A 14,050-nucleotide genomic window follows, 5' to 3' on the forward strand; every position below is an offset into this window, starting at 1 on the left:
TGACTTGCTGAGGATGGCCAAGCCATGAAAATGGCTTCCTAAAGGATGCAACAAGGCAAGACAGTACAGGGCAGGCAGGAAATGACACAGAAAGTTGGACCAGGGACAGCTGGAAGAGTTTACCCCAACACAGTGCCTGGAGGTACCTGCTAATTATTTATGGATTGTATTAATGAATCTCAGAAATCAGGAAGCACTTATTATAAGAGAAATGCAATCAAATCTGCAGTGAGGGCTAGGCACGGTGGCTCACACCTGTAATCCCAGCACTTTGGGAGGCCAAGGTGGGAGGATCATGAGGTCAGATCGAGACCATCCTGGCTAACACTGTGAAACCCCGTCTATACTAAAAATGCAAAAAAAATCAGCCGGGGGTGGTGGTGGGTGCCTGTAGTCCCAGCTACTGGGCTGAGGCAGGAGAATGGCATGAACCCGGGAGGCGGAGCTTGCAGTGAGCTGAGATCACGCCACTGCACTCCAGCCTGGGCGACAGAGCAAGACTCCGTCTCAAAAAACAAACAAACAAAAAAACAACTGCAGTGAGAAACCATCTTTTACCTGTAAGATAGGCAAAGATCAGAAAGCTCGATAAAATTCTGAGTTGGTGAGGGTGTAGGAAACAGACTTGTGTGCTCCCCGACTGCAGCTCTAAATGGGTAGCTTCTGTGCAAGGCAATTTAGCAGTATTGATCAACATTACAAATGCATGCCATTTCAGGCAAGCAGGTTCATTTCTGGGAATTTGCACACGTGCAAAGCGATCTAGGGAGAAGTGTATTTATTGTAGCTTTGCTTGTAACTGTACAAGATTAGAAAATAGAGGGCTGGTAAAATTGATTATAGTTAACCTATTCAATTAAATATTATGAATTATGATATGGACTAATCTGCAAGATAAATTACTTTTTTTTTTTTTTTTTTTTTTTTTTTTTTGAGATAGAGTCTTGCTCTGTCACCCAGGCTGGAGTGCAGTGGCGCAATCTCGGCTCACTGCAAGCTCCGCCTCCCCAGTTCACGCCATTCTCCTGCCTCAGCCTCTCCGAGTAGCTGGGACTACAGGCGCCTGCCACCACACCTGGCAAATTTTTTGTATTTTTAGTAGAGATGGGGTTTCACTGTGGTCTCGATCTCCTGACCTCGTGATCTGCCCGCCTCGGCCTCCCAAAGTGCTGGGATTACAAGCGTGAGCCACCGCGCCCGGCCGATAAATTACTTTGAAAAAGCTAGGGGAGGAATAGTGTGTATAGTATGACATCATTTGTGTGAAGCATAAAAAATAATATGTGGGCCAGGCGCGGTGGCTCACGCCTGTAATCCCAGCACTTTGGGAGGCCGAGGCGGGAGGATCACGAGGTCAGGAGATCGAGACCATCCTGGCTAACACAGTGAAACCCCGTCTCTACTAAAAAAAAATACAAAAAATTAGCCGGGCGAGGTGGCGGGTGCCTATAGTCCCAGCTACTCGGGAGGCTGAGGCAGGAGAATGGTGTGAACCCCGGGGGGCAGAGCCTGCAGTGAGTCGAGATCGCGCCACTGCACTCCAGCCTGGGCGACAGCAAGACTCTGTCTCAAAAAAAAAAAATAATAATAATAATAATAATATGTGCATGTTTGTATGCTAACATCGATGTGGAAAACAATACATACTTGCTTATATAAGCATAAACTGTCCCTAGAATGAAACACTACAAAACTCCCTCAGCTTGCTCCAGGAAGGGCAACTGGGTAGCTGGGAGGCAGGTACACTGCATATTCATTTGTACCTTTTAAATTTTATACTACGTACAAGTGGTACTTGCTAAAAAAACATCCGCAGTGGCTCACACCTGTAATCTCAGCACTTTGGGAGGCTGATGCAGGCAGATGGCTTGAGCTCAGGAGTTTGAGTCCATCCTGGGCAACCTGGCGAGACCCCACCTCTACAAAAAGTAAAAAGTTAGCCCAGCATGGTGGCACATACCTGTCTGTAGTCTTAGCTACTTGGGAGGCTGAGGTAGGAGGATCGCCTGAGCCCAGGAATTTGAGGATGCAGTGAGCTCTGATCGCACCACCGCATTCCAGCCTAGGTGACGTAGCGAGACCCTGTCTAATAATAATCAGCAGCAGCAACAGCAAATGCCATGGGGATTCCTCCAACAGGGTGCCCGCCTGGCAGTGCCTGTGTGTTCATCTACAGCACCCCCTGCTGCTGTTTGTGAGCATGCGCTGTGCAGGGCTGGGGCGGGAGGTGACAGGGTGGGGGATTCTTTTTTTTTTTTTTTTTTTTTTGAGACAGAGTTTCACTCTTGTTGCCCAAGCTGGAGTGCAATGGCTTGATCTCGGCTCACTGCAACCTCGGCCTCCTGGGTTCAAGCGATTCTCCTGCCTCAGCCTCCCAAGTAGCTGGGATTACAGATATGAGCCACCATGCCCGGCTAATTTTGTATTTTTAGTAGAGACGGGGTTTCTCCATGTTGGTCAGGCTGGTCTCGAACTCCCGACATCAGGTGATCCACCCACCTCGGCCTCCCAAAGTGCTGGGATTACAGGCGTGAGCCACTGCGCCTGGCCAGGGTGGGAGAGTCTTTGAGGGAACACTGCATCCTCTTTGAAGAAAAGCAGAGAGAAAAGAATAGTGTATGATGCTGGAGCTGCAAGAGCCTTGGAAAGGACAGGATGAGCTGGGTGCCCTGGTGTGCACCTGTACTCCCAGTGCTTTGGAGGATCGAGGCAGAAGGACTGCTTGAGCCCAGGAGTTCGAGGCTGCAGTGAGCTATGATCGACACTGCACTCCAGCCTGAGCGACCGAGTGAGACACTGTCTCAAAAAAGAAAAAGAAAGAAAGGACAGAAAGTATTGTTTGGTGTCTGAGATCGCAGGCACAGCAGAAGGGGCAGTGGGAACGGATGGTCCTGGATTTGAGTAACTGAATCTGTCTTTGTCAGCTGTGAGCCCTTGGACACATGACCTTTCTAATAAGTCTCAGTTCTTGCCCCATAAATTGGGCTAATAATGCCTTCCCTTAGGGTTGTTGTGAAGATCAAATAGGGCACAGAATGTGAACAGTGCTTTAGAATTAGAAAAGTGCTATAAAAATGCTAGGGGATTATTTTTAACTAGCTCCCCTCATTTTATGAGGTAATAAGAGGAAGTATAGGGCAGTGGATAAGTCAGGGACTCTGGAACCCAGAACTGCCAGAATTTGAAACCCAGCTTCACTGCCGTCCAGGGTGATCTAGGGTGAATTACTTAATTTGGAGACCTGTTAATAATAGGGTTAATAATAACATTTTCATAGGGTTGTTGTGAGGATTAAGTGAATAAATATATATAAAGCACTTGGCATCGTGTGTGGCACACAGTAGATGCTGTGTAAGCATCTGCTATGACTGACTTTTCATCATACATGCAATGCTAATGTACCTTACGTACCTTACATAGGGACTTGATAGGTGTTAACAAGCAGTACCATTTTACATGTGAGGAAATTCAGGCCAGGAGAGGGGACATAACTTGCCCAAACACCCCCCAAAGAACTCTAGGCACCTCCTAGACTGAAGTGCTGTAGTTTAGAGGGCATTCCCAGGTAGGGGTGTTATTTCTTAATTGAGCTCAGGAGTTCGAGTCCATCCTAGGCAACATGGAGAGACCCCATCTCTACAAAAAGTAAAAAATTACCCTGGCTTGGTGGCACATGACTGCCTGTAGTCCCAGCTACTTGGGAGGCTGAGGCAGGAGGATCGCTTGAGCCCAGGAGTTTGAGGATGCAGTGAGCTGGGATCGCACCACTGCATTCCAGCCTGGACCACAGAGCAAGACTCCCTCTCATCATCATTATCAACATCATCATCATTAAGCAGCAGCAGAAGCAGATAATGCTATGGAGATTCCTCCAACAGGGCGCAACCTGAATTAACAACTTGAATTAAAGCAGGGATAGATGGAGAACAGAGGAAGGGGGACCATGAGAAAGAGAAGTTTTGGAAGAATGAGAGGATGGGGTTTGTGGGGAGACAGATGGGTATCCTGCTTCAGGCTCTATGAGAAGTTAGCAAAGAGATGTGGCACTAATAGGAAACTGAATTAGAATAATAGGAAATGAGAATTAGGGTTGCAGGACCCTGGAAGAACTGTAGGGTACAGGATCAAGGATAGGAGATTTTCAGCCAAGCTCTTGTGGGGGGTGCAGAGGTGGGTAAGAATTGAGAACACGATGATAATTATTCATCTTCCCTATGAATAACTATTCCCCCAAAAAGGCAACATGGTGTAATGGAAAGAGCACTAACAAGTACTTACTGAGTATCTACTATGTACCAGGCTATAAACCAGAGAGTTAAAAGGCTACTATTTGTTAACTGGGTGCCCTTAAGCAAATGACTAAATCTCTGAAGCTCCGTTTTCACAACAGGCATAGCAATACTTACCTGGCAGGATTATCATGAAAAATGAAGTTAGGTGCTAATTAACGTGGAGGCCAAGCACAGTGCCTGGCATCCTGTTGGCACTCACACACATTAGATGGATCTAAGTTGAACATCTCTACGTAGGGCACTGAGCCAGGTACTAGGAGGAATACGAGAAGCTGTGAGATGGGAAGCCTCCTGCCAAAGGTGTTTGGGATCTAGTTAAAGAAACAGGACAGATGCATGAAAGATTTAAACAAATAAACAGAAAACAGTCACCATAGTACATTCCACAAACTGGAAATGAGAAGCTAAAGAGTTTGAGGCGTGGGCATTCATCAGGGGCTGGGCTGCTGAAGGGGGCTCCGGGGCTCCCTGAAGACATGACCTTGAGGGACCTACTGAGGTTGAGAAGAATGAGGTGCAGGGCAGGTGGAGAAGAGTAGAGGAAATGTGCTGGCCCCGAAAGCAGTGAGCAGGAACAAGGGTTTACTGAACGCTTTGGTCAGTTACCTGCCAGGGGCTTTCCAGGGCCTAATCTTACTGGATCCTCACAGCAACTTGTGAGACACTTATCTCTATACCCACTTCATAAATGAGAAATGTTGAGAATCAGAGAGGCTAAATAGCTCACTAAAAGTGTGGGAGACTGAGGCAAGACAATTCCTTGAGGCCAGGAATTTGAGGCCAGACTGGGCAACACAGAAAGACCCCATCTCTAAAAATAAATAAATAGCTAGTGTGGTGGTGAGCTCCTGTAGTCCTAGCTACTTAGGTGGCTGAGGCGAGAGGCTCCCTTGAGCCCAGGAGTTCAAGGTTACACTGAACTATGATCTCACTACTACACTCCAGCCTGGGTGACAGGGAAAGTCTCTGTCTCTTAAAAATAAAGCAAAACAAGGCTGGGCACGGTGGCTCACACCTGTAATCCCAGCACTTTGGGAAGCTGAGGTGACCAGATCACCAGAGGCCAAGAGTTCAAGACCAGCCTGGCCAACATGGTGAAACCTCGTCTCTACTAAAAATACAAAAATTAGCCGGGCATGGTAGCACATGACTGTAATCTCAGCTACTAGGGAGGCTGAGGCACAAGAATCACTTGAACCCGGGAGGCAGAGCTTGCAGTGAGCTGAGATGGCATCACTGCTCTCCAGCCTGGGCGACAGAGCGAGACTCCATCTCAAAAAATAAAAAAAAAAAGGGGGCAAAACAAAACTGGATTTGCGAAAGCCATAAGGAAGAAACTAAAGATCATGTGAAGTATTACGAAGGCAAGAAGGGTGCTGAGGCTGGGCGCGGTGGCTCACATCTGTAATCCCAGCACTTTGGGAGGCCGAGGTGGGTGGATCACCTGAGGTCAGGAGATCGAGACTATCCTGGCCAACATGGTGAAACTCTATCTGGTGCTGAGATGGGGCTAGAGAGGTAACACAGTCTGCCATGCAGACTCTCATACACCAAAATTAAGAACTTTGGATTTGATCCTAAATACAGTGGGAAACTACCGAACAGTTATAAGCAGGGGATCCACCTGATGTTGGAGAAAGAGCACTCTGGGCTGCTGTGTGGAACAGGATTGAAGTGGCTAAGAGCAGAGAGAGAAGCAAATTCCAGTTATCTCACAAGATTGGTGGTGGTTTGGACTGGGGTGGCAGTGGAGACAGACAGAAGTACATGAAAGTCTATTTTAGGAATAGAAGTGTGAGATGTGGCTGAATTGGGTACGAGGAGAGTTAAGAGTGTTTGAAGACAAGGTTGACTCTGAGATCAGGAAATGCCTTTCTGAGATTGAAAAGATTGAAGGAGGAAGCAATTTGAGGCAGGAGGGAGTAGATCAGGAGCTTAGTTTACGTGGCAAAGAGAAGACTGTATTGTAAATTTACCCCGAGAATATTCAATCCTGTTAGAAAAGATAAGTGTGTAGTTTGGAAAACATGCGTGAAACATTTTAAGATGTTTCAACAAAATGTTTGTTAGACATAGGCAGAAGGGTGTGTTAAATAGTTAGCAAGTAGAGCATCTGTGTGTTAAACATAGAAAGGACCAAGAGATGCCTAATATTCATGAGGCACCTGGGTACTGAACAGCCATGGTATACTAAATACATAAAAGGTACTAAAGATGCCTAATATCCTAAACATGCATAACACACACAAAGCACTAAACGCACCAAAGGCACTAATATTCAGGAGACACTAAAGATGTATGAGCACTCAATATTCATGTGATTTTGTATTGTTTTTGTTTTTGAGACGGATTTTCGCTTTTTTTGTCCAGGCTGGAGTGCAATGGCGCGATCTCGGCTCACCGCAACCTCCGTCTCCCTGGTTCAAGCGATTCTCCTGCCTCAGCCTCCCCATTACAGGCATGCGCCACCACCCTGGCTAATTATGTATTTTTAGTAGAGACAGGGTTTCTCCATGTTGGTCAGGCTGGTCTTGAACTCCCGACCTCAGGTGATCCACCCACCTCAGCCTCCCAAAGTGCTGGGATTATAGGCGTGAGCCACCGCGCCTGGATGTTTTTTTTTTTTTAGATGGAGTCTCACTCTGTCGCCCAGGCTGGGGTACGATGGCACAGTGGCACGATCTTGGCTCACTGTGACCTCTGCCTACCAGGTTCAAGTGATTCCCCTGCCTCAGCCTCTAGAGTAGCTGGGATTACAGGTGACTGCCACCACGCCCAGCTAATTTTTTTGTATTTTTAGTAGAGACAGGGTTTCACTGTATTAGCCAGGATGGTCTCGATCTCCTGACCTCGTGATCTGCCTGCCTCGGCTTCCCAAAGTGCTGGGATTACAGGCGTGAGCCACCATGCCCAGCCTGTTTTTGTTTTTATTTTTGTTTTGAGACAGACTCTTGCTCTGTCGCCCAGGCTAGAGTGCAGTGGCGCAATCATGACTCACTGCAACCTCTGCCTCCCAGGCTTAAGTGATCCTCCCACTTCAGCCTCCCAAGTAGCTGTGACTACAGGCGTGCGCCACCAGGCCCAGCTGATTTTTGTATTTTTAAGTAGAGGTGGGGTTTCACCATGTTGCCCAAGCTGGTCTCAAATTCTTGGGCTCAAGCAATCTGCCTGCTCAGCCTTCCAAAGTGCTGGGATTACAGGTATGAGCCACCGCACCTGGCCCGTGAGGTTTTTTAAAAAATAAGTGATTTTGTTTTTAATTGACACACAATAATTGTACATATTTATGGGGTACAGTGTGGTGTTTTGATACATATACACATTGTGTAACCATCAAATCAGGGTAATTAGCATATCCATCACCTCTCATAAGGTTTTTTTTTTTTTGAGACAGGGTCTGGCTCTGTTTCCCAAGCTGAAGTGCAGTGGTGTGATCTCAGCTCACTGCAACCTCTGCCTTCCAGGCCATCCTCCCACCTCAGCCTCCCAAGTAGCTAGGACTACAGGCATGCACCATCACTCTTGGCTAAATTTTTTTTGTATTTTTAGTAGAGATGGGGTTTTGCTGTGTTGTCCATGCTGGTCTCGTGAACTCAAAGCAATCTGCCTGCCTTGGCCTCCCAAAGTGCTGGAATTACAGGTGTGAGCCACAGGGCCTGGCCCCTCTCATGAGGGTTTTTTTGTTTGTTTAAATTTCCAACTTTTGAGTTCAGGGGTATGTATGCAGGATGTGCAGGTTTGTTACATGGGTAAACGTGTGCCATGGTGGTTTGCTGCACAGATCATCCCTTCACCTAGGTATTAAGCCCAGCATCCCTGAGCTATTCTTCCTGATGCTCTCCCTCCTCCCACACGAGGTTTTAATTCAACCTATTGGTGACATTTACTCTGGCCCATGTGCCCTCTGCTCAAGATATACAAATATAATTGTGGCTGCTCATCAAGCTAATTAGCAAGCTACAGCTATGGCCCTGCAAACTTGTTCCTCTGTCTGAAAAAGCAAGTGTGTGTCATTGGACCAGGACATCTATCTGTGGGGGTACCCTTGCTTAAATGTCAACGCTGAACCAGGACATCTACCTGTGGGTACCCTTGCTTAAATGTCAACGCTGGCCCTTGTAACATCCTCATCAGGGAAGGAGATGCAATAGAAAAAGATACAGAACAGATGAACCTGTGCATCCTAGATTCAGGTAGTATGGTCCTTCCACATAGCTGGCACCCTACCCTATCTTGGTTAAATAGCCCCATCCCTTTTCCCTTGCATCTTGCTCTGTGTTTTAAGTTGATTTAATAAACCATGTGATTCAAGGATTTTGGCTTTGTCTAGGAGCCTTTCTGTTGTGTGACCTCAGGGATAGCTCTGTGGTCATGAACGTGGAGGCTACTATTGCAGCAAGATAATTTCCCACGTGACAGAAGTCATGGGTGTATTCTTTTTTTTTTTTTGGCAGTGAGGTAGCATGTTTAAAGTGGTGTTTTGGAAAGATTATGTGGCAGCTGTGTGTGGCATGGATTGAAGAAGGGAAGACTGACGGCAGAACTAAGACAAGAGTGCTGGCTAGAATCTCTGAGACCCTAAACCAGTGTAGGAGCACTAGGAATAAAAGAAATAAAAGAATAGGGTGTATTTTAAGAGACATTTTTAAAGGAAACATCAGTAGGATTTGGTGATTTACTGGAATTAAGAAAGGGCAAATGGGCCGGGCGCAGTGGCTCACGCCTGTAATCCCAACGCTTGCAAGGCAGGCGGAATGTTTAAGTCAGGAGTTCGAGACCAGCCTGGCCAACATGGTGAAACCCTGTATCTGCCAAAAATACAAAAATTAGCCGGCTGTGGTGGTACACACCTGTAGTCCCAGCTACTCGGGAAGCTGAGGCAGGAGAATCTCTTGAACCTGGGAGGCAGAGGTTGCAGTGAGCCAAGATGATACCACTGCACTCCAAGACTCCACAGCAAGACTCCATCTCAAAAAAAAAAGAAAAGAAAGAGCATATGAGTAGAATCAAAGACCATCCAAAGTTTCAAATGCAGAAGGCTGAGGGAGTGATAGAACCACTGAATGTAATAGGTGGCCTAAATCTGTTAAGTTTTAGATTCGTTGGTTGTAGCTGTCCATGGGGTGATCCAACTAGAGATAACTTGATTACATCCAACAATGGCCTTGGCATTGATTAATCCTTCTCTCCCTTCCCTCTATTTAGTTTCCAAGTGGTATTGCTCTTTTTCATGAAAATACCTTGTTTCTGTCTCTTGCTTTCTCTTATCTGTTCACTGTCTCTCCAGTTCAGGTTCTTGTCCTTACATCCCAGATTATTATAATAACCTCCTAACCAGTGCCTGCTCACAGACATCACTGACACATTCTGGTCTTGGTGGGAGCAGTTTAAGTAATTGTTCCAAATGGACAAAATGGCTTGTTATACCTTTCCTCCTTCGATGCCATGTGGATGGCTACAGGAAAGAATCATCCTGGTTCCATTCTCTTCCCATGCAAAGTGCTGGGTCCAGGGGAGTTCAGAAGATTTAGCAGCTTTGTTGCACTCAAGACAATTGGTCTGAAATTCTTTCTACTGATGATTAGCTGTTGTGGAGGGAATCGAGGCTATGAAAGATGGGCCATGTCCTGCAGCCACAGCCCAGTAAGGACACCAAGTGACTCTTACAGAGTGACAAATGAAGGCAGGGTACTTTGTGAATGGTTATCTCACCCTCTTTTTCTTTTTCTTTGAGATGGAGTCTCGCTCTGTCACCCAGGCTGGAGTGTAATGATATGATCTCAGCTCACTGCAATCTCCGCCTCCTGGGTTCAAGCGATTCTCCTGCCTCAACCTCCCTAGTAGCTGGGATTACAGGTGCCCGCCACCACACCGAGCTAATTTTTGTATTTTTAGTAGAGACAGGGTTTCACCACGTTGGTCAGGCTGGCCTTGAACTCCTGACCTCGTGATCCGCCCACCTCAGCCTCCCAAAGTGCTGGGATTACAGGCGTAAGCCACCGTGTCCAGCCTCACCCTCTTAACTTGTCAGTTTGGAGCTAAGCATCAGGAACATGAAGTAAGGGTGAAGCAGGAAGAGTCACCCCAGAAACTGAGGAATAACAAGAACATAGTCGTAGGAGGAGCTGGAGTTAAGGGCGGGCAGGCAATGCAGCTAAGTAGGTTGGGAGGACAAGAAATCACAGAAAGTAAAGGACAGAAGGAGTAGCATGCATGAACCATGGGGTAAGCAAGCAAGAGGTCAAATCCAGGGACCCAGGATCCCTGGCAGGTAGCTGAGTGTAGGGAGAGAGTCGAGGTATGGCCTAGGAAATCAAGGGTCAGGGAGCAGGAATCCAGACTGGGAGACTGGAAAGCAACAGGCCAGGCACCAGGCAGAGGACTGAACATTAAGGGTTGGATCCTCAGGCCAGCAAGTCCCAGAAACAGATATAAGCAGTAAGAATGGAGCCCAGTTTTATAAGTCAAGGGGTCTCAATTTCCCAATTACAGCCAGACCTGCCTCACAGCATGTGCTCCTTATAACTTGAATGTGGCTTTAAAAGTATGATTACGGCCGGGTATGGTGGCTCACGCCTGTAATCCCAGCACTTTGAGAGGCCGAGGTGGGCAGATCACCTGAGTTCAGGAGTTCAGGACCAGCTTGACCAACACAGTGAAACCCCATCTCTACTAAAAATACAAAATTTTAGCTGGGTATGGTGGTGCACGCCTGTAATCCCAGCTACTTGGGAGGCTGAGGCAGGAGAATCACTTGAACCTGGGAGGCGGAGTTTGCAGTGATTGGAGATTGTGCACTGCACTCCAGCCTGGGCAACGAGAGTGAAAACTCCGTCTTAAAAAAAAAAAAAGAAAAACATATTTTTTGCCTAGCCAGAGATGTAAAGAACACATTCCTAGTATTTATTCCTATGCTGGTCTGAATCCAAGAATCATTCGGGCACTCCTTTGGGAATGGAATCAGCCTGAGTATTTCTCTAGGGTGAGAAGGCAGGGAGAAGGAGCAGGGAGGGATAACATTTGAAGTTGGCCAGGACCAAGAGCTCATGACAAAATGTTCTAAATGGCCAAATGCTGGCTGTCATGGCTCATGCCTGTAACTCCAATGCTTTGGAAGGCTGAGAAGATTGTTTGAGGCCAGGAGTTCAAGACCAGCTTGGGTGACATAGCAAGACCGTCTCTACAAAAAAAAAAAAAAAAAAAATTAGCCAGATGTCGTGGCATGCGCCTGTAGTCCTAGCTACTCAGGAGGCTGAGGCAGGAGGATCGCTTGAGCCCAGGAGTTCGAGGTTACAGCACCACTGCACCCCAGCCTGGGTGACAGAGAGAGGCCCTGTCTTTAAAAAAAAAAAAAAAAAAAAAAAAAAAAAAAAAAAAAAAGATGTACTCCTTATTATCAAAAGCTTGAGATCTGATAAAGGCCTCAACCCAAGCAGGGCAACTAAAAGTTTTAAAGGAGGCTAGTGGGGATTTTGTGGGAGCCAAATCTTCCCTAATTTACCAATCAGGCATTTACCTCTGCATTCCCTGAGAACAGAAACAAAATTGGTGCAAACTGACATATTCTATGATGTTTTCAAAGTGTTCTTTAATTAGTTCATATACATTTATTCTTTTATTGACTTACTAGAGTATGAGAACCTGAGGATAGAGTAGATGTCCCTTTAGAATAGCAGTTTTTAGACTTTAAAAAATTATAAAGGCCAAGCGTGATGACTCACACCTATAATCCTAGCACTTTGGGAAGCCGAGGTTGGTGGATCACCTGAGGTCAGGAGTTCAAGACCAGCCTGACCAATGGTGAAACCCTTTCTCTACTAAAAATACAAAATTAGCCAAGCATGGTGGCGCATGCCTGTAATCCCAGCTACTCGAGAGGCTGAGGCAGGAGAATCACTTGAACCCAGGAGGTGGAGATTGCAGTGAGCCGAGATTGTCCCACTGCACTCCGGCCTGGGCAAGAGAGCGAAACTCCATCTCAAAAAAAAAAAACAAATTATAACCACACATTTTATGTATGATGCAGGTCACGTGCACTTATATAATCATGTAAGTGGAAATCAAAGTTTCTCCAGACATTACTTACCCTTCCTATTGGTGCTGCACTGTGATCTTTTCTATTCCATTCTGTTCTTTTTTAATGCTAGTTACATCTCACTAATTGATTTTGCAACTCACTAATGGATTACATATTGCAGTTTGGAAAACTCTGCTAATGAGTGTGTGAAGGCATATGGAGAAAGACATTGTCAAGAGAATGAGAAGACAAGCCAAGCCACAGACTGGGAGAAAATATTTGCAAAATACGCATCTGATGAAGTACTGTTCTCCAAAATATACAAAGAAATAAATCTTTTAAAATTTTTCTGATTTTTTATTTTTTTGAGATGGTGTCTCGCTCTGTTACCCAGGCTGAGTGCAGAGGTGCGATCTCGGCTCACAGCAACCTCTTCCTCCCAGATTCAAACAATTCTCATGCCTCAGCCTCCCAAGTAGCTGGGATTACAGGCGCATGCCACCACACCCGGCTAATTTTTTATACTTTTGGTAGAGACGCGGTTTCGCCATGTTGGCCAGGCTGGTCTCAAACTCCTGACCTCAAGTGATCTGCCTGCCTCAGCCTCCCGAAGTGCTGAAATTACAGACATGAGCCACTGCGCCCAGTCACTATTTATTTAAGACATGATCTTGCGTTGTCACCCAGGCTGAAGTGCAGTGACATGATCATGGCTCACTGCAACCTTCATCTCCCTGGGCTCAACTAGTCCTCCTGCTTCAGCCCTCCAGACTAGCTGGGACTACAGGCATGCACCACCATGGACGGCTAATTTTTAAATTTTTTTTGTAGAGATGGGGTCTTGCTATGTTGCCCAGACTGGCCTCAAATTCCTGGGCTCAAGAAATCCTCCTGCCTTGGCCTCCTAAAGTGTTGGGATTAGACATGAGCCACCATGCCCAGCCAAGAACTCTTAAAACTCAGTAAGAAATCAAATAACCCAATTAAAAAATGGACCAGGCTGGGCACAGTGGCTCATGCCAATAAGCACTTTGGGAGGCCAAGGCGGGCGGATCCTGATGCCAGAAGATTGAGACCATCCTGGCTAACACAGCAAAACCTCATCTCTACTAAAAATACAAAAAATTAGCCACGTGTGGCGGCGGGCGCCTCAAAAAAAAAAAAATAGACCAAAGACCCTAACAGACATCTCACCAAAGACATACAGATGGAAGGTAAGCGTATGAAAAGACCTCTACATCCTATGTGATCAGGGAAATGCAAATTCAAACAATGAAATACTACTATGCATCTATTGGAATGGCCCAAATCTGGAATACTGACAATACCAAATGCTGTGGAGAATGTGGAATAACAGAAACCCTCATTCATTGCTGTTGGGAATGCAACATGGTACAACCACTCTGGAAGATAGTTTGGCAGTTTCTTACAATAGTAAATATATTTTTACCATACAATCCAGCAATCAAGCACCTTGGTATTTACCCATATGTGTTAAAAATTTATGTCTAGAAGGCCGGGCACAGTGGCTCACGCCTGTAATCCCAGCACTTTGGGAGGTGAGATGGGCAGATCACCTGAGGTCAGGAGTTCAAGACCAGCCTGGCCAACACAGTGAAACCCCATCTCTACTAAAAATACAAAAATTAGCTGGGTGTGGTGGCAGGCGCCTGTAATCCCAGCTACTCAGGAGGCTGAGGCAGGAGAATCGCTTGAACCTGAGAGGTGGAAGTTGCAGTGA

This window comes from Nomascus leucogenys, chromosome 19 (genome assembly GCF_006542625.1).
Source record: "Nomascus leucogenys isolate Asia chromosome 19, Asia_NLE_v1, whole genome shotgun sequence".
Lineage (NCBI taxonomy): Eukaryota > Metazoa > Chordata > Mammalia > Primates > Hylobatidae > Nomascus > Nomascus leucogenys.